The sequence below is a fragment of the Amblyomma mixtum genome, chromosome 3, assembly GCF_055824585.1.
Source record: "Amblyomma mixtum isolate Tamu chromosome 3, ASM5582458v1, whole genome shotgun sequence".
Lineage (NCBI taxonomy): Eukaryota > Metazoa > Arthropoda > Arachnida > Ixodida > Ixodidae > Amblyomma > Amblyomma mixtum.
The window spans coordinates 213,902,900-213,926,939 of NC_143014.1; the positions used below are offsets into that span (position 1 = coordinate 213,902,900).

At 43.5% G+C, this 24,040-nt stretch overlaps 1 pseudogene across 1 annotated transcript; it reads right to left on the reverse strand.

The window, feature by feature from the left end:
- Window positions 1–745: 745 nt before the first annotated feature.
- LOC149353606 (ubiquinone biosynthesis protein COQ4 homolog, mitochondrial-like) lies at window positions 746–20,011 on the reverse strand (annotated as a pseudogene). Its single transcript, XR_016291016.1, has 7 exons — window positions 19,654–20,011; window positions 19,417–19,533; window positions 19,243–19,339; window positions 19,066–19,168; window positions 17,618–17,841; window positions 14,617–14,792; window positions 746–779 (listed from the first exon to the last, which is right to left on the reverse strand). The product of XR_016291016.1 is annotated as a ubiquinone biosynthesis protein COQ4 homolog, mitochondrial-like (transcript).
- Between the last annotated feature and the right edge of the window lie 4,029 nt (window positions 20,012–24,040).

The window sequence follows — 24,040 nt, forward strand, 5'->3', positions numbered from 1 at the left end:
CTTCTGGGTTCGTTCCGTATTTGGTTCTTTTACCCTTGGGCACAGCAACAGGAATGCGCTCTTCGCCATCCACTTTCCTTTAGACATGATACGGTTGCCATCCTAGAATCTTTCAATATTACATCTTCTGGCTACTCATGTTCAAAATTCATCTGTAATAAAAATATCCTGAACAGTGCACATATAGCTGTCGTCCCCACCCCAATTTCTCTCACCCGAACCGCTGCATGATAGTGTGAGTTCAGTTATCACCACCCCTTGTCAGTGGACCGCAGCGGTGGCATAGTGGTTAAGCATCCGGTGTGGGGTGTGCACAGGGGCGCGAGTTGCGGGGTCGACTTATACGTGGCAATGTACCATACAGGTACATTGCACATTTTGACCACTGTATAGTTTTTAAGACACGTTCACAAAACCTCCACATAATTTGTGCACGCCCTTTCTGAAGCATCAATTTTAGGGGGGGGGGGGGGGGGGAGTGTGAAAATCACGCAAATAAATACGGTATATGGTGTGCAACACCATTTTCTATTGCGTAGCGATTCTTAATGCAGCAATGCATAAAATATAACATTTATCTTTGTTGCCCGTGCATTTACTTTAGCATTTGCTCATGCAGCTGTGCTCTGAGGCTGCCAGAAGAGAGAAAAACACAAAAGAAATACACACACACATTCATATTCAGTAGCTCATGCTACATGAATTCAGATTTATTTTTCTTTCTATTCAATTTATTACTTACATTCCCCTAACTGCATGTCTTCTCCAAGGCTACTTTCCTGCGGAAAAAAAAAAGTAGAGACCTTCAATAAATAATGGCAAAAATCATCAGACGATTAAAAGTGTTTAAATGCATGCAATCAAGTAAAATTTTAGTGTCTGAGGATGTTCTAAATTTGACATTTAAAAGAACCTACACTACATGCGGTAACGACATTAAAAAAAATTCTCACTGAGTTGAGCTAGCTGATATGAAAAAAAAAAAGACGCCAATAGTACGTGAGACAAAACTGGGGCATACAACCACAGTGCTCCGCCCACAAGCCTTTGAGCTGTTACTTAAAAATTTTTACAGCTATGTTGTATTCAAGACAATTGCGGCGTTTTTATGCTGCACACTTATGTACCCAAATACACATTTCCTGGTTGAACCAAATGATAAACTGAATAAAACTTGCATCTGAAAAAACAAAAGAGAAGAAGTACAAGCACTGCTCGAAATACAGCACCCAAGAACTGCTGTAAAATACTAAGTACGAGTCCAGAACTGGGAAAAACCAACTGGTCATTTCTATCAAATAGCTGGAAGTTTTATTCCATGAAATAAGATGCAATTCTAAAAGAAAAAGAAGGATATAAACCAGCCTAGCATTGCAGTTGAGTCATTCCACGCCAAACGTCCCAAATATTGCGTTCTGCCATCTCAGATTTGATTAAAAAAATTCATGGAAACTTCTTGCAGCATGTGTAATCTAAACCTAAAATATTTTTTCCCAAAAAGTTTATTTGTGAGGCGAGCTCAGTTCGAACGTTTCAAAAAGGCGTGAAACCAGGCACTGCTCAATAATTGATAAAAAAAAACAAATTTTAGAAAACTCTCCCCAAATTTTTTAATTGCATTTGCACAGATCCTCGCTTTCAATATGACTCAGATCTTGTATTTCTGTATGGCATGAATATTTTCTAGAATTTAAGTAATGTAACAATTATACTATTTTGAGATTTAAAAATAATAGCAGCTTCCTCTTGGAAATTATGAAGTAACCATCTTGCTTCTCTAGAAGTTTATTACCTGTAAAAAATGTTGCAGCTGATGAAATTCAATACGTCGAAGTAAAATAAAATACTGAAGTTACAAAAAGTGCATTTTGAATAATAAACACCTGTTTATTTCATCACGAGGTGGTCCAAGTAAAGATATAAACAATGATGGGTTGAGTTGAAAATAGTATTGCCTTTCATATCTGAAGTTTTAAGCAAGCTGATTTTTATCTGACGTGAGAAAAAAATTTTGAAAATGAGCTCTTGCACCGTAAGTTGCGTCGTCTCTTTGTGCTTCTTCATCACAGAGCACAGCACCGTCAACATTGTGGCCAGACGAAATGTACAGTTCTAGTTCCTAAGTGAGCTTTCCATTGCAGGCAGGCATCAGAACATTGTGAAGTCGAACAGATATTCTTGTGAAAAGATTTTCTTAGCACTGCCAAGGCAGTTCATGCACCAGTGAGATTGTTGTTCAGAGTGTTCATGCTGCACTCAGTCATTGCTGTCAGAACCATGACAGACGTGTAGAGGGCGCGAGAAAGAAGTGAAGCAGTGCTCTAGTGCCGTAGTATGTTTGGTCACTCAAGAGCAAGGCATACCTGGGCGAGCAGGCCGTGCTCCCCGCCAGAGTGTCTCACGTTACTCCATAAAGTGGTGAGGACTTCACTCCATCACATGCGCTCCAAGGCACGAACTCTTTGCGAACTCACTCGGACATAAACAACTGGTGCTGCAGTTGCTGTGCTGGCTGGTCGTTAATTCCTTGTGGTCCATGTGGGACAGCACACTGAATATCGTTATTTTTCTGCTCTTGGCTGCCTGGCGCCAAAGCGGGGTTCGAACTTCAAAAGTGAAAACGACCTCGCTTATTACGTACCACCTGCTGAATGTCATCAGATATCTGCTTTAGCTCCAGCCCCAAAGATACACGACTGCGAGTGAATGCAAACTATAGAGGTAATTTGGCCATAAATGTCGTGTCATGCCAGGTGCCGTGCTCTGCGGTGAAGAAGCGTTACGAGACGATGCAACTTGTGGAGCAAGAGCTCAACTTCAAAAATTTTTTTCTCCCTTTAAAGGAAAATCATCTCCATTAAAATATCAGAAATGAAAGGCAATACAGTTTAACCTCGTTACAATGAAATGGCTCATAAAGAAGTAATGAATATAATGATGGCATGACGGCTCCCCTTGGAAGAAGCTTGGTCAACACGACCCATAAGAAAACTACAGTTATAACGAAGTAACCGCCGGGTCGCTTCAAATTCATTATAACGAAGTTCAACTGTAATCTGTTCTACTAAGCCTGTCACCATCGTGTTTTTACTTCCACCACCTCATAATGAAATAAATGGGTGTTTATGGTTCAAAATCGACTTTTCTGCAGCTTCAGTATTTTATTTTACTTCGATGTATTCAGTTCCACAAGCTGTAACATTTTTTATAGCTAACAGACATCTAGGGAAGCAAGATGGCTATTTCCTTATTTCCGAGAAGAAGTTTTTTTTTGTCAAAGAGAATAAATTCTACATTTTATTTAAATTCTAAGAAATATTTATACAGTACAAATAAATAACCTGAATCATATCGAAAGCCAGAATCTGTGCAAACGTCTCAAAAAAATTTGGGAAGCGTTCTCTAAAAATTTGGATTTTTTAATAAATTATTGAAGGGTGCCAGGTTTCAAGTCTTTTCGAAACGTTCAAACTGAGCTCATTTCACGAATAAATTTTTTTCAGCAAAAATATTTTAGGCTTAGATTACACATGTCGCGACAAGTTTCCATCAATTTTTTTTAACAAATCGGAGATGGTCCAGCGCAACATCTGGAACATTTGGCATGGAACAACCCAGTTACGTTTTCACAGCACTGCTCTTTACTATGCTTTGTTCGCCTTCCTGCTGGTGCCGTGCTTAGGACAGACGATGTTTGTTGAAGTGCACTAACAGGACATGCACCACACAGAGAATATCAGCAAGAACAAAAGTGAATTCCGCCAAAATATTACACTCATGAACTGATTTTAACTCGTGTTTGTTGCCTTCAGACTGCCCACAGCATTTTTGTGACAGTTTACATCAGCATGTGCCAGACATAACACTTTCAAATCATTTTACATTAATTTCATTTCATGGGTCCTTGACCCCACCTTCAATAGACGAAAATACCTTGTGCCACTGCGCTCTTTGCCCGCAGATGCCCTTGAGCCATAAAAAATCACAACCATCATGCTTTCATTTCATGAATCATCACTGCCTTCAACCCTTCGCCATTTGTGATAAATAATGATACAGTGTTTGCTATTAGCAATTAAGTTGTGCAGTGCCAATTGCATTGTTTAGAAATTTGTACAACTCACTTTTCGTATACAAATAGCATGCCAATATATGAAGGAGGTTCTTTTTTAGTTATTCAATAACAGAAATGATTAACCCCAGCACTATGCAGAATAAACAATACAGTTATTCCGGCACAAGGTTCCAATTCTTACAAAATCGCATGAAATGCAACAGCAGCTTGACTGCGACAGCTTCCATACGATTTTTTACAAAATTTTCAAGTAATTATATCAATGTCAGTGAAATGCCTCTTTTGAGCATGTCTATTTGCAAACATGCTTACTAATACAGAAGTAGACATGTTCATAAAGAAAGCCTTTTGAAATATTAACCGGTTCCCATGCTTTTTCGAAGCACTGATGAGCAATCCTAATAACTTGAACAGCAAATGCATTTGCTTCCAAATGGAAATAGACAAAACTCCAAAAAGTGGGCATGTCGTAAAGAAAGTTTTCAAAATCAACAAGGCTATCCACGTGTTAAAGGGACCAACAAATAACTTTTAAGGACCCCAATTTTTTCGCCACAACAAAAAAACAAGTTGTCCAAAGTGCCCGATCCTGCTAAAGCTGCATTAAAAATGCCATAAAATAATTTCAGAAACTTTTCAATCAGCGCATCCAGATGCTGGAAACAATGATCAGTGAGCATGGTGACAGCAACATACTGGCAAAAGTGACAAAATGAGAACAAATGCAGCTTCAGTTCAAACACCACAACCGCTTACGGAGCAAAGCATTTGTTACCTTTGAACATACCTCCAGGACTGTCGCATCACTTCTACACTGATACATACACATGCCTGAACACACTTTTGTGCATGCATTCATCCACATAAACTGATGCACGCTTCCATGTTACAAAGGCTGACACTGTTCTGAAATTCCACTCATAACATAAAAGCAACATTGCTTTTACACATCCACTGCCTTTGCACTGGAAGAGGCAGTTTTGAAAGCATAACACCAATGAAACTTCATTCACTTTTTGAAAGAAAAAATTGCGATGCGAAAATGTGATGCAACAGCTAGTTTATGTGTACCAATATATAAAAGTGGTGGGACACATGAATGGCACCAAAGTTTCATAGCACAATGTTGCTATATGTAGTGTTATGCAATTCTCAGTGCCAAATAACGATTACAATTCCTCATTAAAGGGCATCTCCATCACTTACTTAGAATTCCACGATATTCATGGATTCAAATCTACATAGGCTGTAGGTAAAGCATGCCAATTTTTTATTTTTTTTTGCAGTATAACTTAAAATGGCAACATAATCAACAATTAAATCTCAGCCTTGTTCTCACAGCATCAGAGAGGCTCAGTGATAACCTTACGGACAGAGAGATTTTAAATTTCCACTGCCTTCACGCACAGCTAGGCGTGCATCGTCTGATGCTGCCAAACAATGCTCCGCAGGCATTGCCTTCGATAGCATTGGTTTTTTAAGAAGCCTTACTTTCCCCAATGAGCAAAAACCAGTCTGTGCGTGCATGTGTGTGTGTGCATGTATGTGTGTGACAACACTCAATGGTATCCACAAAAGATGGCATCCTCATACGAGTCCCACCGGTGGCAGCCCCTGCCATACCAGGGCAGTGGCACACTGCTTAACCACTGCACCAAAGCACCACGAATGGTATGAGGACTCCCAGAGATCTATTAGTTAGTTAGTTATATGGGGTTTTATGGCGCATAAGCAACTATGGCTATCATGTGCCAAACACAAGGTTAGATGATGTTATGTTAAGTGTATAGAGGTTACATTATAATACGTTTAAAACATTGGATTTCTTTAGAAACTTACAAACAAGTGAAAACTCGACAAGTGTTTCCTCGCCTAAAAGCAATGCGGGATGAAATGGAATGTGTTCATTGTAAAATACCGTAAAAAATTTTTTTCTATGTTCTTCGAGATGCGAACAAGAAATTAAAATGTGATTTACCGTGAGCTCCTCACCACACATTTCACACACAGGTTGGTCTTTTTTTGCTAATAAGAAGCTATGTGTGATGTGTGTGTGACCTACGCGTAAACGACATAAAATTACTTCGATAAAACGCTCTTTATGGCGGCTTGATTTCCATTCTTTTAAAATGGGCTTTACAGTATGCAACTTGTTGTTTCCTTCATTTTCCCAGGAAGCTTGCCATTTGGCTATTAGTTTGCTACATACTAACTTCATGTAATCCCTAGGAGGCAAATTCACATGTTTTATTTCCATGCTTCTGGCTTGTGCAGCACACATGTCGGCTCTCTCATTGTCCCTAATACCAACGTGACTGGGAACCCAGCAGAATTTTATAACATGTTTTTGTGCTGTGACCTTTACTATATTGTGTATGATGCTCCCTATCAGTGGCTCCGTGGCATTTTTGGAGTTTAATGCTGTAAGGACGCTCAGTGAATCTGTATAAATGATGCTGTTTTTGATGTTTTCATTTGTTATTTTCTGTACCGCAACACAAATGGCATAACACTCAGCGGTGAACACTGTAGCACATCAGGGCAGTCGTACTGCATTTTTATTTTTTCCTTGTATTAATGCGCTTCCTACATGAGCATGAGTTTTTAACTCATCAGTATAAAACGCAGTATAATTTCTGTATTTTTGTTGTAATGCTAGATAATCTTGTATTACCGTATTTACTCGCGTAATAGGCGCACTCGCATAATAGGCGCACCCCTAGTTAGGGCGCGAAAAATCAGATTTTTTTATTTCTGCGCATAATAGGTGCACCCCGAACTTGGCACTGTGATCAATACTGTATTTACACGATTGCAAGCCGACGCCTCGCCACCCCCCGTTTCCCAATCTTTATTTTAACGAAGTTTTTGCTGAACTGACTACTAGTCCTCACTAGTGCTGCTGCCGTTGCAGCTGCTGCGGACCCACAGCACGTACAACGACATCGCTTAGAACAGTCGCACACAGTTTTCAGGGATGCTCACTTTAAACGTCTGTTTGGAAAGCTTCATCTCCAGCCGGAAACGTTCCCGACTTAGGCCCGCGAAAACCTCGGCGCTTGGAGTCGCGTACGAAAATTTAGGACGCCGCAGTCGCAACTGCCGCACTTCTCGGCCACGTCGTATTTTCCGACCTGCCGCATGCTTGCCGCGTTCGAGAGCGAACTCCCAGCCGTGTAGCTGTTAAGGTGCTTGCCCGTCGAGCTAAAACATCAACGCTCCGCGGCAAAGCCATAAACCACGATAACTATCGCGCTACCGCAAATCCCGCCACTTGACAGCAACAACAACAAAAAAAAAAAAACGAGCTGGAGATGCTGATGGCGATATAGATAGCGAAAGCTCGCGGCCATGCTCGCGGCGGAGGAAAACGATGATGATGATGATGAGCTTGGCCTTGGGCGGCGTCTGGAAGCTCCTGTGCGCGTGTGTGGCCTCCGCGATGAAGCGCCCGTTGCGCGCAGCCGGAGCCGATCGCGGAGGCCTCGGCGCGTGCATTCTGAAAGTTTCGGTGCGGCCCTTACACGGACCTTTTTTTTTTCTTAACATTTTCTTCGCGAAAACGGGGTGCGGCGCGTACACGAGTGCGTTTACGCGGTGTGTTCAATTTTGCGAGTCGAAAAATTTCCGGAAATTTTACCCCGCGTAATTGGCGCACCCCGAACTTTGAGCTGGATTTTCTGGAAAAAAAGTGCGCCTATTATGCGAGTAAATACGGTATATGGTCGTGTGGTGTACAGGTTTTCCTGAGGCGTGTTAGTGTGACGTCACACACTGTGGGGAGAGTGTACCACGGTGGTAGCGCTTCGTGTCTTGGGGCAATATTTTTGATTTCATTTAGTATGTTCAGAGCTTGACATTTTTCTTCGAAGCGCAAGAGCAACGGCTTAATCGCATGGGGCTTGTTGTTGAAGAGTATTCGGGATGGGCATTTCGTGACAATTGGGTAACAGAGATGTTTGGGCTGAGAAAGGATTTTGAGGATGTATGTAAAAGTTAGCGCAGTTCTTCCATCTTCTAAGGAAGGTTCATTAGTTTCCACATACGGACTTGCTATTGGGGAAGTTCTGTAAGCACCAGAAGACAACCTTAAACCAAGATTGTGGACAGGATCCAGTCGTTTTATGTAGGACGGTCTTGCTGAGCCATATACTATGGACCCATAGTCTAACTTAGAGCGAACCAGAGAACGATATATATGTAACAGGGAAGCCCTATCAGACCCCCAGCGTTTTCTTGATAGTATTTTCAGCACATTGAGGGCCTGGGAAGCTTTTTTCTTTAAGCTGTTTATATGTGGCAAGAAAGTGAGCTTTTTATCGAAAGTTATCCCTAGGAATTTATGCTCTTGTTTGACAGGTAGTGGGGTTTGGTTTAAATATAGTGTGGGGTCGGCCTGTAGGCCTCGTCTCAAAGAGAACAGAACCGCTACTGTTTTCTGAGGGGAAAATCTAAATCCGTTTCTATCTGCCCAGGTAGCCAGTTTATTTATTGTTATTTGTATTTGCCGCTCACAGGTAGGTATGCTGGAAGACGTGCATGCTATTTGGAGGTCGTCTACGTAAACTGAGCACATTATGGATTTTGGGATTATTTTTCTTATGGAGTTCATTTTGATGACAAATAAGGTGGTGCTGAGGATGCACCCTTGGGGTACACCAGTTTCTTGGATAAAAGTCTTGGAGAAGGTTGCGCCTAGGCGGACTCTGAATGTGCGGTTGCTTAGGAAGTCGCTCAAACAGCCCAGCATCCTGCCGCGGATACCTAGGTCCGCTGTGTTTAGTTCCTGCATTGTAATAAGCTGATTGTAGTCTTCATGTATGCATGTCCCGAAGGGAAGTTTTGTTTTTCTACTATTGTTTTGTGCTTTTGAAATGTGTGTGTGTAGTTGGATGAGCTAGAAACTGTAGAGAAATGCTCACCCAATATGTTGGCCTGCTCTTCTAATGTTGTTTGAGTACCGGGTGTTGTTAGCGTTGGAAATGTAAAAGGAGTAAAATTTCCTGTGAATTTCCGCACCTGCTCCCACATTTTCTTTGATGATATTGAGCTGTTTATCGAGGATATGTACTGTTGCCATGATGCCCTTTCTGCCTTGCGTCTAATGTATCGTGCTTTGGCTCTAGCCCTTTTGAAGGTGAGCAAGTTCCCTGCAGTGGGATATCTGCGAAGGTTGCCCCAAGCCTTGTTTTGCTGCTTTTTAGCTAATGCGCATTCATTTGACCACCAAACTTTATGTGTTTTTTGTGCAATTTCAGATGCTTGTGGGATTGCTTCTATTGCTGCAGATGTAAAGCATGTCAAAATTTTTCATTTATTTCTTCTATCGTAAGGGCTTCGGCATATTCTTTTTCCAGTGTGGCCTTCGTTCTGAAAAGTGCCCAATCGGCGAGGTGCATTTTCCATCGCTGTGGCTTCGTAGGGAGGATGGATGTAGCTGATGTTAGCTTTAAAACCGTAGGTAAGTGATCACTTCCCCGAGGGTCATCTAAAACATCCCAAATAAAATCATTAAAAACCGATGGTGATGCAGATGCTAAATCGAGGCAGGTCATTTTTCCAGAGCTGGGGCAGCAGTACGTTGCTTTTCCTGTGTTCATTAAACATATGTTATTTGAAAAAATAAAATCCTCGATGAGCTGACCCCTGGAATCAGTATGCTCACTTCCCCAGAATGAGGAGTGTGCGTTAAAATCCATAATTATCACATATGGCTCAGGCAACTGTCCCAGAAGTTCTTCTAGGTCATGCATGGTAATTATGTTGTGTGGTGGTATGTACACATAGAATATTGTTATTGTTTTATGGCTAATGATGTTTACTGCGACCACTTCTAAGTTTGTCTTTAATGATACCTCTCTTGCAGGGACATCGCTTTGCGTAATGATAGCGACGCCTCCCGAGAGTCGGCTAGCTGCACTCAGTCTTTCCGGAAAATATTATATCTTTTTAGGATGTTTGTGTGCTGTGGCCCAAGGTTCCGTTTCCTGCAGGCACACAGCTGTAGGTGCCATTGTTTTGAGCATATCGGTTATGTCTGTGTAGTTTCTGTGTAGACCTCTACACTTCCATTGTATTAGATATGCCATTGTGATAAGCTGGGGATTGGGAAAGTTACTTATTTTCAGGAGCAGTGATTCGTGGTTTCCCTTTTTTCTCTAGGGAGTCTCGCCGCCGCTGCAGCGGTGGCGAACCAGGAGTTAAATTCGTCGCCACTTTCATGGCGCCGGATTTCAGCGGAGACACCGTGGATGTGTGTTTTAGATGTCGGCGGACTTTCACTGACATCCATATCCTCCACGGTGGACGTGGACGATGCTTCTTGGTTGCCATGGCCCGTGGCTTTCGCATTCGTCTTTTTTGCTGGCACCGCTGAACCAGGCCCTGTTCCAACGGCAGAATCTCTTGGGCCAGCAGTTGCCTTCTTAGAGGGGTGGGGCAACAGGTCCAGTTCAGTAGAGCTGTTCTGGGTGTCTGTCGCCGAGGATGCCGCTGCTGAAAGTGGGGCCTGAGGGCCTCCGGCGAGGATCGCATGGTCTTCCCGCGAAATTTTCAGCCCTGTGAACTGTACCGCCGACTTCTTTGGTGGGGACTTGGTTGTCGACCCCAGGTCCTTCGGATCGACCTGTGTGCCAACAGAAACCGAAGGCGGCGGCGGTCTCCGTGTCACCACTTCGGAGTATGTCCCTTTCTGTTGGAAAGAGACGCGTTTTTTTGCCTCAAGGTAGGACAGGTTTTCTGTGCTTTTCAAAGTTATGATTTGTTTTTCTGTTTTCCAGACTGGGCATGACCTGGAGTATGCGCCATGTGCGCCATTGCAGCTGATGCATTTTGGTGTACGTTCGCATCTTTCCTCTGTATGTGCGTCTTCTGCGCATGTGACACAAGTGGGTTTACCTCGGCAAGCCAACATGCTGTGTCCAAAGCGCTGGCACTTGAAACATCGTCTTGGATTCGGTATGTATGGGCGGACTTTACAATGGAGGTATGCGGCGTGGATGGAATCAGGCAGAGTTGTGCTATTGAAAGTTAGGACAATGTGTTTTGTCTTGATTTCAGCATTCTTTCTCCGGATGGTTATTCGTCGGGCTGCTATTACTCCTTGTTCAGCTAGTTCTTCTTCCATTTCAGCATCGGTACTCTGCAGGAGTTCATGTTCGGATATGACGCCCTTTGAGTGGTTGAGGGTGCGGTGCGGGGTTACCTGTACACTCATTTCTCCAAGATTCTGTAATGACATCAGTTTGGTGCTCTGTTCTTTTGTGTTTATTTCTACAAGGAGATCTCCGATTCGCTGCTTTTTTGCTTTGTAGTTTCTGCCTACACAGTTCTTTAGAGTGTTGGCGATCACAAATGCAAACAAGTTTGCTACAGGTTCATCTGTATTTGAGTGAACCATGAAAAACTTTGGAAACGTTTCTGGTTTCTGTGGCATCAATTTTTTCGCATCGGTGCGACCCCTCTTTGGGGGCCAATCAAATTTTTTTGCAAATTTCTCCATACGGCATGTACTGGCTAAGGGTTCCTAATACTCTGTCGCCTCTGATTCACCCTTATACACAGAGGAAGGTCCCGGGACTCCCCGCCTGGCAGACAGACGAGGAGCCCATCGGCCGAGGATTGACCACTTCCTCGACCGCCACCGTTCATGGTTTCTTCCCTCCACCTTCCAACCTATCGCCACGGTACGGATGACAGCTTCGGTATGGGGGCTAAGGGTCCGTGGTGGCGCCAAGCACCAACACCTCGTTTCAAAAGGTGCCCCTGCGGGGTCCCAGAGATCTATGAACATTAAGTAGAGAAAGACCAATTCTGCAAATAGTACAGGCATTAACCCATTAGCTACCACATCGCATTCTAAAGGCGGATCAGCGCCCAGATCAGAAGGGGTGCAGCGGCGTCACGACGGCCACACAGAGCCAAGCAGAGGTAGAACTATTAGCTGCGTGGCACTGGGTTACATCACACAGTGCAAAGACTGCGTTCACAAAGTGAGCAGGCTTACACCTTCTCACAAGTAGGCAGTCTTAAGTGTCTCTGCAGACTTTTCTTCTTTCAAAGCAAGTGTTTCTGGGTTGTTTGGTTTATGGTTTATGAGGGTTTGACGTCCCAAAGCAACTCAGGCTATGAGGTACGCCACATTGAAGGGCTCTGGAAATTTCAACCACCTGGGGTTATTTAACATGCACTGATATCGCAGAGTACATGGGCCTCTAGAATTTCGCCTCCATCGAAATTCGACCACCGCAGCCAGGATTGAACCCACGTCTTTCGAGTCAGCAGCCAAGCACCATAACTACTGAACCACCGTACCGGGACTGTAGATAAGGACATCATGAGGCCCCATCCGGCACTGTGAGCTGTGGAGAAGCCTGAACGCCACAGCGGTTTTAATTGGTGATTACATCACTATTTCTAACGCTAGCCCAAAAAGACTTTGCACGCTTTACCGGCAACTTCCAAACAATCGACGCCTTCCAGGCCGTCTAATTCTAAAGCTTCCTCAGTTGCCCTTTGCACCAGTAATATCATGTCTGATAATATCACTCCAGAGCAAGATCGTTCGTTTCAGTTGTAGCCTAATAAATTGATTGGTCAGCTGCAAGTCCCTGTAACAAACGCTACGCAGATTTCAAGGCATGTTTAAGCTCCAATGTTCTCGGCACGTGAACTAGTCCGGTAGCAATACTGCACCAGGAAAAAGTGACCAATGATTACAATACTCCCCAATGCAAAATTTGAGCACAGCTTGATTTTGCAATACACTGATGCAGAAAACTTGGATGACGCTTAAACTACGCTTAAAAGTACAATGAGAAGCATTGCTGCTTTGTCGCACGAGGCCTCTTAAACTATCATGCCGAACGAAAGCTCCTCAGTGATGTAGAGTACCGTGGTGCAACCCCTGCCTGGCTGCAACGCCCTCTCCTGCGTTTGCTGCTGCCTGCGATAATGAGCTGCAACCTGCTAGTCTCATTGCTTCAAAGAGGTCCATGAACTCACAAAGGGCGCGCCTTCATTTGTAGTGGGCCACAAAGCATGTGGCGTGCACATTCAGAGTAGAGCGTGCCCGCTTCCATGGTAAAGGGCATGGAATCCACAAACGGCCTCCACAGATGCCCACGTACATGCTGGTTGCAGATTCATGGTTGACTCAAGTTGCAACGAGCAGTTTTATTGGAGATCTTAGGCTGAATCGGACATAATCAGATGTGACAATTAAGAGGACTACAATTTGCGCAAGGAATCGCCCTCACTTGGGCAAGGCAGTTTATCACTAACTTTCTAATATGAGACACGGAAGCAGCGATAGGAGTGCACCTTGAAAGTTACGCGGAACTCCGCACGCCGGTGAGAGTCTCTTCGGGATCCGGCCAATGTCGCAAGCGGTTGCAGCCGCACGCTCTCGTCACCTTCCGCAGAAGGCACATAGAGGATCCATCGTGCCTTGCCACTGGATTTCTGGTTCAGGCAGCGAAGCGAGCACAGCAAACGCGTGCTCTTGTAACCTCCCCCAGCAAATGCTCGGGGATGGCTTTGCCCCAAGAGTGCGGTGCGAACGCGAAGACCCAGCAGGCGTTGTCGACACATACAAACGTTTGCCGCCAATACCTCCGAAGTCGTGCCCCTGCCCCAGGCGGTAAGTTGGAAGCCCTTAGCCTTATATTTCCGAGGAATGCCTCATCAATATTCTGTACCTAGCTCACCTGCTCTGTGCATTAATTGCAAGTGTACTGAATAGCATGAGTGTTCACGCTTTGTCGTCCCTCCCTTTGTTCCCTCGAGCACGAACCCCTCCATGGTTAGCAAGCGGAAGCGCTCCATCCACGGAGTGGGAAAGACTGGACCCCCACTATTTCCACAACGCAACAACCAGCGCAAACTGAGTGCGACACCTCTCCCCTGCCCCTGCCAAGCCCTCCTCCTCCACTTTACACCTTGCGCTTCTGCCTTTCTCTCTTCTGCCGCCTTTTCATTCTTGCCCTCCCTTCCTTAACACCTTACTTTCATGCCTCGAGTGCTCTTCGCTTTGCTATATCTCTGCCGGTTACGCCAACAACAACGAGGACGCACAAGCCAAGAATGGATGCCTAGTGCCTAAGAGCTGCTCTCTAAAATTCTGCCTCCTACACCCTAACTGCTTTGACAATACACCACACTATAAGACTGGAGAAGCACATAGTACACAGAATGTGTGGTACACCACCTGCCATGAAATTCACGAGACCGCAAGCCAATGATTATAGGGGGTGCGCGATGCATTCTAGGCAGACTGGTCTGCCACAAACAGCGTGCCCAGTGTGGACAAGATCTGTGTTGACACTGACGTGGCCAGGGCATGCCTGAACCGGCTAAACATATAGAAAGTCAAACACCATCAGAGCGTATAGGGTCCCTCACAGCCAGTGTGACGTTTTATGCACATGTGTGTGTACTAAGCTGGAGTATAAACATGGCTTAAAAAATGAAGTCACACAGTAACAGCAGACATTCACTGACAGCGAGCTCTCTTCAAGCTTATATTTACTGTGCTAGCTTACCTCTGTCAGGTTGACGAGGTGCCTGCCTCGGAAAGGGTTCAATGCCCAATTTTTGCTGCAACTCTGAAAGAGGCTCCTCCCAGTGCTTTTCATAATAGACACACATGAGATTCTTGGCGTTAAATCCCACTCTTAAGGCCCAGGGCAGGTGGATGTTGACGTAATCTCGTCGTTGTCTAAAAAAAGAAAATAATTTTGTTAAATTTACATGACACCCCAGTACCCATGCATGGCATGCTGTCACCAGCAATGCAATTATGAAACAATAAGGACTCCCAGACATCACAGTTCAAGAACGGAAAGAAGTTTCAGCTGCTCAAATCATTCGCAAAATCACAAGAATAAATGAAAACAAACAGTAATTATTCAAACAGTTCAATGTGACAACTATGAGATCTAATGCTTTCCTGAACACTTGTGAGTGGAATCGAACCATATGGGAATGCTTTATCATTTGAACTGCAATGCATAAGGTAATGATAGCAGTGATACTAATGTCAAGTAAGCATGGTAGAGAAGAATATGGCCACAGGTACATAGAGATGTATTCACCAAAATTCCAGAAACTGCCACTTAGTACTCTTCACTGCAGCAAACATGGTGCCATTAATTAGGCCCTCTTGTTTCCACTGCAATAACATTTCAGTGCCTATCTCGTGAATTACATCTGTAAGTAATCAATTTACTGCGATACCTTCATGACATGCAAACAAAAAGGAGAGTAAAAGAGTGGTAAGCAGCCAAACAGACATGTCTGGCAAGCCTAAAAGCTAAGTTTTTGAGTATCATAAATACCATGAGCCCAAAGTGTCACAAAAACAAAACTACCATTACAATGTTAATCAACTTTACCTCCACACCACACAGCACTGCACTCAAGAAAAGCCCTCAAATGTGTCACTAAAGGACGTTGAAACCCCACAATTTCCAAATTTTTTATTCAGCTGCATTTGATATTATACATTTGTTACTTAAAAATGATAACACATGCATTTCTAAATATAGCTTGGTGTTCAATCTACTGGTCACCATAATAAAACCTCCTACACAAATGTTTAAAGATGCCGTTTGTGGTATAACCCAAGCTAAAGCTTAAACGGGTCATGACACCAAATTTTCGAACATAAACTGCTTATTCCCCACATAGAAAAGTACATATGGGCAACAAACATCACTTATACATGGTATATATGGGGCATAGTAAGTAAAACACCACAGAACCAGTTAAAATTTTGCCTCAATTTTGCATAACAAATCTCAAATTTTCCACTGTTAGGTTCCTTCTATCAAGTACAGATTTTTTTCTCAGGGGCAGCCAAACATTTTTCATTACGAGTGCACAAAAGCTCCTCACAAGCTCTCAGGGGGTGCCATCTTGAATCATGCTGCGCAATGTAATAATCATTCAAACCCCTATGAATGCCATAATTTTACAATGTCACTGTTACAGTGTTTACAGTTTACTGCCTGCTGGTCCTGCTTTTGTAGCGCACATAATTCTTACTACACACCCTGCTCTACTGCAAAACTTCCTGGCATAACAAGCCAGGCAGCTTCACAACTGGCCAACGGTGCAGCGGTGCACGTAATTCCCTTCCAGTGAAATACCTTAGAAATGTAAACACACTTGGGCGATGGAGGACAATTGACAGGAAGAAGTGCACAAGAAATAGTGTGAGACAGGCTCTGTTGTCTTTATTTTTCTCACACACTTGTTATCATTTGTTGGTAATTTCTTTTTCCACGTTTAAGTTCACTTCTGCTGTCGTTTGCACTTTGGTGGTGCACAATGACAGTGAGACTGCGAAGCAGCAAGCCATGCATACTTCACAGTTCAGAGCTGCATCTTGTCAACTTCAAGCACAATTTTCACTCTACTAAAGAAACCCTACACCTCTGTTTTCACATTCACAAAGTAACTTGCTGTTCATTGGTCACTCATGTGAGCAACACCGCTACACTAATCGCCCCGAGTAAAGAACAGAAATCATGTCCACTGACTTCATAGCCCACACTGCAGATGACCCAACAGTATACATCTGACATCACACACTTTTTAATATGGTGGTCCCTGTCAGTGGGAGGAGTTTTGCAGTCTCAAATTTAATTGTTTCTTTTACTGTTTTTTTTTTTTTTTTCAGAACATACAGCACATCCAGGAGATGCAAACTTTGGAGATAGAATAACAAGCTCCAGTAGTATTTACTTGAACATAAAACTGCAACCTGCTGAATGACCATGTCAAGGTCCCTTTCAAGGCTGCATGGCAGCCATTTGATACAAACCAGAAGAAACTTTTCAAACAATACACCAAATGTACAGACAGTGTGTTGAAGCAATTTGCAGCATTCTGACAGCAAGTGCCAGTTGCACTCGCTGTCACTGCACTGCTTCTAAACAGAAGCAATCATCAAGTTACTGAAAAAGTGCCTTTGAGAGAGCTCGAAGAACAATAATATGAGCTGTTGAATATGTGACGTGAATCTGTTTCAGCTCAGTCAATCCAAGCCTTTAATTAAAGCCAATCTAGAAAGACATTTTCCAAACCACACAGCAGACTAGTCAAAATCATTCTGAAAATGCATTATGGCAAGTCTTGATCACCGAAAGGAAACATTTTGAGCAAAAGTACATTTCTGATCATTTACTGCCTTCATAGCAAAACCAGCCAAACAATTCATTCTATGCCATCGAAAAGCTGCTCTCCATGAAGCATTCCAAGGTTAAAAGGAACATTTAGAGTGGTGTGCCATCAGCAATAAAGCTGCCTTGGTGGCAATGCTTAAAGTGAAAAATGAGTAAAAGCAGTCTTTCAAGCAAAAGCTTGGTTATTATTTTTAACAAACCCAGCCCAGTTGACTTCATGCAAGTAATATTACAGCAAAGCAAAGTGGCATAGCTTTTATAAAGAGTCATAGACCTGCGTTGGTGAAATGGCCAAGAAAAAAAAAAGGGGGACAAGTACTGGAACCAAAATAGAAGGGACCAAACATAACCTTACTTGGGCTTCAGGCGCATTGCTCCAAAAACTGCACCAGTTGAGCACATGGGCATCTTGGTGTGGATGGCTTCAACCCACTTCACAGTCACTTCACCAAGCATGTGGATTGGCATCTCGAGGATTGTGTGGATCAGGTCGTGCACCTCACGGTATCTCTGAGCCACATAAGCCAACTCAGCGTCATCAACAAACTGCACTGGAAGCCTGGAGTCAGGCGACACATTCTGCAAAGCAAAAATCACAAGAAGAAAGGAAAGTATTAGAGTCACACCTTCCAGCAAGGACAGAGCAGTTATGCACTCAGACTGCTTAGTTTACACAGCGCTCACCGTAGTCATGTTCTAAAATACACAATACATTTCCGAACTTACATATCTCCAAGAAATTTGATGACAACTGTGCTGCAATATTTATCAGTGACAAAAATTAACTAGGCCAAAAAAGTATAAAGCATTTCATGCATAAGCTGAATCTGATTTTTTTCTGCTGTGCCATCATTTCGTTTTATAGAACCGTTACATGCTCCAGTAAAATTAGCTTTTGGGCTAGCTGGTTTGACACTTGACACACAAATGCATGGTTCGTCTATGTGTGTCTTCATAAAGTGAATTTGTTCTTGTGCTGCAGTTATATGTCAAATGTTATACCTCTTTTGCAAGCACATTTAAGCTTGAACAGATCCATTGACAAAAATAAAAACAGAAACATCAGTGCAAAGATGGAGTGAGCCGCAAGACTGGCTTTGCACACTAAGGAGCTGAAACTTCATTGGCATAGCTGCTTAGAACTAAATCCCATGAAGACACTAAAATTCAAGGCAGATAAGTTCCACCTTCTATGCCATTTTGCTGATAAAATGTCCATATAAAAGTAGGAGTAAACCACTGGCACATTCAGCTCAGGGCTTAAAGTCAGAGCAACTCGGGGCAATTCGGACCAACCACCAGTAAAGGAGGGTCTATGACCTCAGCTGCTGACAAGCAAATGAGTGAGAATTTTGTCCTCAAATTCTTAATATTCTTTGTCGTTCAGTCCATACATAAACATAAGATGGTTTTCATTGTCCGCAAGGCTGTATATTTGATCATCCGTCAGTAGGTCCCTGGCTGGCTTTCATAAGAACGTGGTGCACATTTTTTTTTTTAATGGTACATATTTGTGTTCTACGTGTTATACATGTGCTCAGGTCCTGTACAGTATCACGTATGTTGGACCAGTGGAGGGCGACCTTATGCCGTTCCTTTTGACCGTGAAAATGCACCATAAGCACTTGATTAGCGCCCGGCAACAACTTCTGCTATGCTGCCCCTGGTCCGCCTTCTGCCGCTATCACATTTTATTACTGCGATCCAACATGTGAACAGCACGCAAAAATGCACATGTAAAGGTTTCCACGCTTGTTCTTACTTTCAGGAGGAACTATCAAAGTCAAGGGCACCGGTACCCACGTTGTCATGCAGGAACTGGTAGTACGTGTAGCCGAAAGTGTAATCGGGAAGGCGGCTAAGGTAGTCCATGGCCACTGAGCGAGTGTTGATTCTTGGCCGGTCTCTGCGTCAGATCCGCCAGAACGGTCGCCATGCTATGGCCAGTGCTACCAACCTCTAAAAACAGCATGCCCGCACCTTAATATCTGTCAGCCTTCTTCGTCATTCGACATCATCCTGTGCAAATCCCGAAAAGCGTAAGACCCTGTAACTTCTCCAAAGACAGCCACCATATCTGCAAGGAGTAAACCCAAAATCTGTTCAGTGATGCACAAGTTCTCCTTCACAGCATTTAAAAACAGTTGGTATTACCATCTCTAAAAGGGTCAGTTATAGCATCGAGTGCAGAACCGACCGATATCAGAGCTTTCTGCGCGAAAGTTGTCGGTATGTGGCCGGGATACAGGGACCCCTGCTCAACCAGTGGCTCTGCAAGAAAACATCATTCATCACTACAGAATGCTACAGCGGGCACTGCTTAGGAATCACACCAATCGGAAGCAACATATAAGCTGCCTACGTGCTGCCACAGGTCACGTTACAACTCACCATTATGTCCCTGCGTTTCCGCATTGTTCGCCTGTGCAAGCGACCGAACGGTCAACAGAAAGGGACTGCACCCAGGCGTTTGTGCCGCAAAATGCGGTAAGCGGTCGACAGTACGTTTAACAGAGCGGCGACGATAGGATATAACGGTTGGCAAACGCAGCATTGCGTAGTTGAACTGGCAAGCCAGCTACGTAACCCTCAAACTATTTGCCGTCGATCTAAGTAATTTCGTTTCACCGCCAAACACGCTACATGCTGATACCGCTGGGTGGTCTCAAATACAGCGAGCATGTCACCAGTCATCTTTGAGACAATTTTGTAAATATTTATTCTTCAGAAATCGGTATGAAGATGCGAATTTTTTTTTAATTTATATAAATGTGCACTTAATAATTGAGAGAACAAAACAAGAAACTCACCAGCTAAGGGTACAGAAAAAGAGGCCAACTAACAAGAACTAGTGATGAATGAATAAAAAATTAGTTAACACGGCAAAATATGGCATGAAATAAATTTTAGTGACTTCGGTTATGGACGCGGGCAAATATCCATTGTCAAGATTATGGAGGAGCTATAGAAAACGAAAGTGCAGACGACAGGCACACTTTGAAGGCCCCCGGAATGACAGATAAGATGTGTCGGATTACATTTTTTGATAAGACCGCGACTGCATCCTGGACCCGTATTCAAGCGCAGCTTTTGTGCCACGCACTGCCACACGTTTGGGACGTTGAACTGAGTGAACGATCCCGTCCATGGATGATTCAGGCGACTTCAGCTTCACCACGTGCGTCGAGCAAGCGAGAGGTTGTACATGCGCAATGAATCTCGCCGGTACTACGAGGCCACGGCATTGTCAACCGAACCTCTCGCATGCAAAGGCGTAATGCGTCGTGTCCACAGCCACACTATGAGGAACGCGCATAATTTGCTGAGTCATTGTACCATATATATATATATATATATATATATATATATATATATATATATATATATATATATATATATATATATATATATATATATATATATATATATATATTGTCACCGACAAACGCAGCAGAAAAGCGGGAAGCTCAGCGTTTCCTAGGACGAGGCTCGCCGAACCGCCGAGCTCATGCAAAACAAAGACAACGTTAGGCCACGCCGGCCACGCGCTGGGAGCCAAGGTTCGGCCACCAGGTGGCGCTGGCAGCAGTGTGGCAGCGCGTGGCCATATTAACCTCAGTTCTGTAGCCTTCGATCCCAATGTGACTTGTTTATAGATGATATCTTAATGAATTATTTGTGGTATCTACTTTATGCTTTGTTTTTATTTTGCGCACATGTTTGTGAGTGCCGAAACACAAGATGAAGTGCAAAACAATATATTAATTTTTTATATATTTATTTATACATACTGCAGCCCTATTGGGCTATTGCAGGGGTGGGTGTGAACAACACAATGTAGAGAAACATGGAGCACAATGGCAAACATCCGAAACAATATGAATGAAATACAAGAAAAACGGCAAAAATATTCAATAGCCGCCATGGGCGTCCGGAAGGGGGGGCAAGGGGGGGCGGTTGCCCCCCCTTGGAATTATGGATATTATTTATGCCCTAGTAGAAAACAACTAGAAACCTACCGCCTCCCCCATCCCCAGACATCGGGTGCACCCCCCTGGAAAAAGTTCTGCGGACGCCCTTGATAGCCGCTAAAAACAGCTCTAAAGATAGAGAGAATTTAACATTCAATTACACGCGGAAAGAAACTGTATTTAAAAGTGTCCGTGCGGGCAAAATAAGGCATGATGTTTAGGCTGTGGTGACTTCTAGTTTTAGATGGTATAGCAGGGATTAGGTAATCATTAGCAGAGGTCCGGCAGGAAGAGTTAATAATGCAATCCAGAACTTTTAAAGACTCAGTAGGCCCAGTGATGAAAGTGTTGTGGAAGGCGAAAAATACCTACCAAACCTGTGGCATATGAAGCGAACGGCTTTCTTCTGCACTGCCTCGATTTGATTAATTTCGTGTTGTTTGTGCGGGTTCCAGACAGGGGAGGCGTATTCGAGTAGTGGACGGATTAGTGATTTATACTTTAGTAGTTTCGTATCTCTAGGAGCAGCTTTTATTGTGCGACTGAGGTATCCTAACTTTTTAAGTGCCTTTGAGATTATTAAATCTATATGTTTGGACCATGACATATTGGGTGTGAAAATAAGACCAAGGTATTTGTATTGACTCACACTCTGGATGGGGGTATTGCTAATTTTGTATGTAAACACGGAAGGTGCCGTTCTATTAGTGAAAGTCATAACAACGGTTCTATGGCAGCAGGCAGGTGTAAAATGCAGCAGTGTCCTAATGGCTTCAAATCTGGTGAGGTTAAACATATGGAGTTTCACTGTCAGCAGCAGCACGAATAAAACTATGTATGTCGGAGATCAGTGCATTATATAGTTTCAAAAGCGCAGTATATAAGCCCATTTGCATGCGTGTTAACATGAAACAAGAAAACATGCATATGTTACAATGTATAGTGCTGTACATAAGTTACATCATGAATATTAACAATTGGTTGTGCACAAATTCTCTACTCTGTGAACTGGACTTCCTGTGCCTTCTTCCTACCCTTTGAGGCACTTTGTATGCACATTTGCAAATTTGCACCTTTTTCTGAGAGTGCGCTCTCGCTGAATTTCTTTATTTCATGCGAATTTACCACCCTTCAACTTGCACATAGGGAACTTTCAATGCCAGCTTGTGAACGCAGCAAAAAAATGTTTTGCAAAACAATGCGCTTCGAAGCGCGTTCCCTGCCAATTTCTTGCTGACAGATTCTAACAGAAACATGAAGGCTAACAATGAGGGTTCAGCTTAAGTTAAGGACAACGCAGCGAGCTATGGAAAAAAAATTATTGGTGCAACATTAAGAGACCAGAATCGGCGGAGTGGGTGAGGGAACAAATGCGGGTTAGTGACATATTCTAGTCGAAATCAAGAGGAAGAAATGGGCTTGGGTAGGGCGCGTAATGCGAAGGCAAGATAACCACTGGTCTTTAAGAGTAACGGAGTTGATTCCAAGAGAAGGCAAGCGTAGCAGGGGTAGGCAGAAAGTTAGTAGGGCGGATGAGATTAATAATTTTGCGGGGATACGGTGGCCTCAGCTGCTAAAGGACAGGGTTAATTGGAGAGACATGGGAGAGGCCTTTGCCTTGCAGTGGTTGTCAGGCTGATGATGATGATGATGACTATTGTGTTTTTTTTCTGCACTTCTTGCATCATGTGTATCTTCAAAACACAGAATGAATCCACAATCCCTGCAGTGTTGGTTTCATGAATCCTGGTGTGTTAATATTACAGTTTCCAATATTTTGACAGTTCGTAAGAAATTTTGTTTATCTCCGTAGAAAAATTAGCCAAAGATGTTTTTTGTTGCAAAACTATTAAATTTACTTTTTTGAGGCCTGCACGTGCTAATTAGGCCGAAAAATATTTGTTTTGAATTGAAATGATAAATGACGCCTGAAATGGTTAAGTGGAGCAAGTAGTTGCAGCACCCCTGCAGAAAAATGGCCAAGGATTGATGGACGATGCGCGATGTGCGTGCATGCATGTTAAGAAATAAAGAAGGCTGACCCTGTCATTTCAGAAGGGCTTCAGGAGGAAGCTGGGCTAGATGTGCTTCGGTTCGAAATCTGTGTACCGTGCCACTCTCTCATGTGACCAAAAATTGCCTTAGAGCCAAGAACATTTTTTGCCCTTTGATTCAACCCAGAGATATTGTGACCCTTTCTTTGGAATCTGCACTCCTCAAGTCATGCCCTCACATGATGGAGGCGAGCTTTCTGGGCAAGTCAGCCAGATTGTGCAGAGCAGGGTTCCCACGTATTGGCAGCCGTGATCGAAGCACTGTTAGAAAAAATCAAGGGCAAAACAAAGAAAACACAAAGACGAGAATGTAACAGTGCCAAACCAGAGGTAATCCCGTACATCCACAGAGTGTCCCACACTCTGAAAAGGGTTGGCAACAAGTACAGCATGCCGATGGCTTTTTCTGCGCCAGGTAAACTGGCCAAGATGTGCCCCAAGGTCAGCAGTGGCAGCCCTATATGAGTTCTGGCTGTGGAATGAAACACACAATGCCGTTTGAACGGTGTGCCACGGGTGTGGTCTAAGAGATATCCCTTTCATGTGGCAAAGTATATGTCGGACAAACTGGCAGCTGTGTCAACGAACGTGCCAGGGAACATGAACGATCTCTAGATAATCTTTCAGAACATTCCAGAATCTGCCCACCCATCGCCGCTCTTGTAAAGATGAAAACGATCATAACTGTGGGCCACAACTTCATGGTACCAAAATTATAAGTCAAAGTAAGGACAGATTATCTCGCGAATTGTC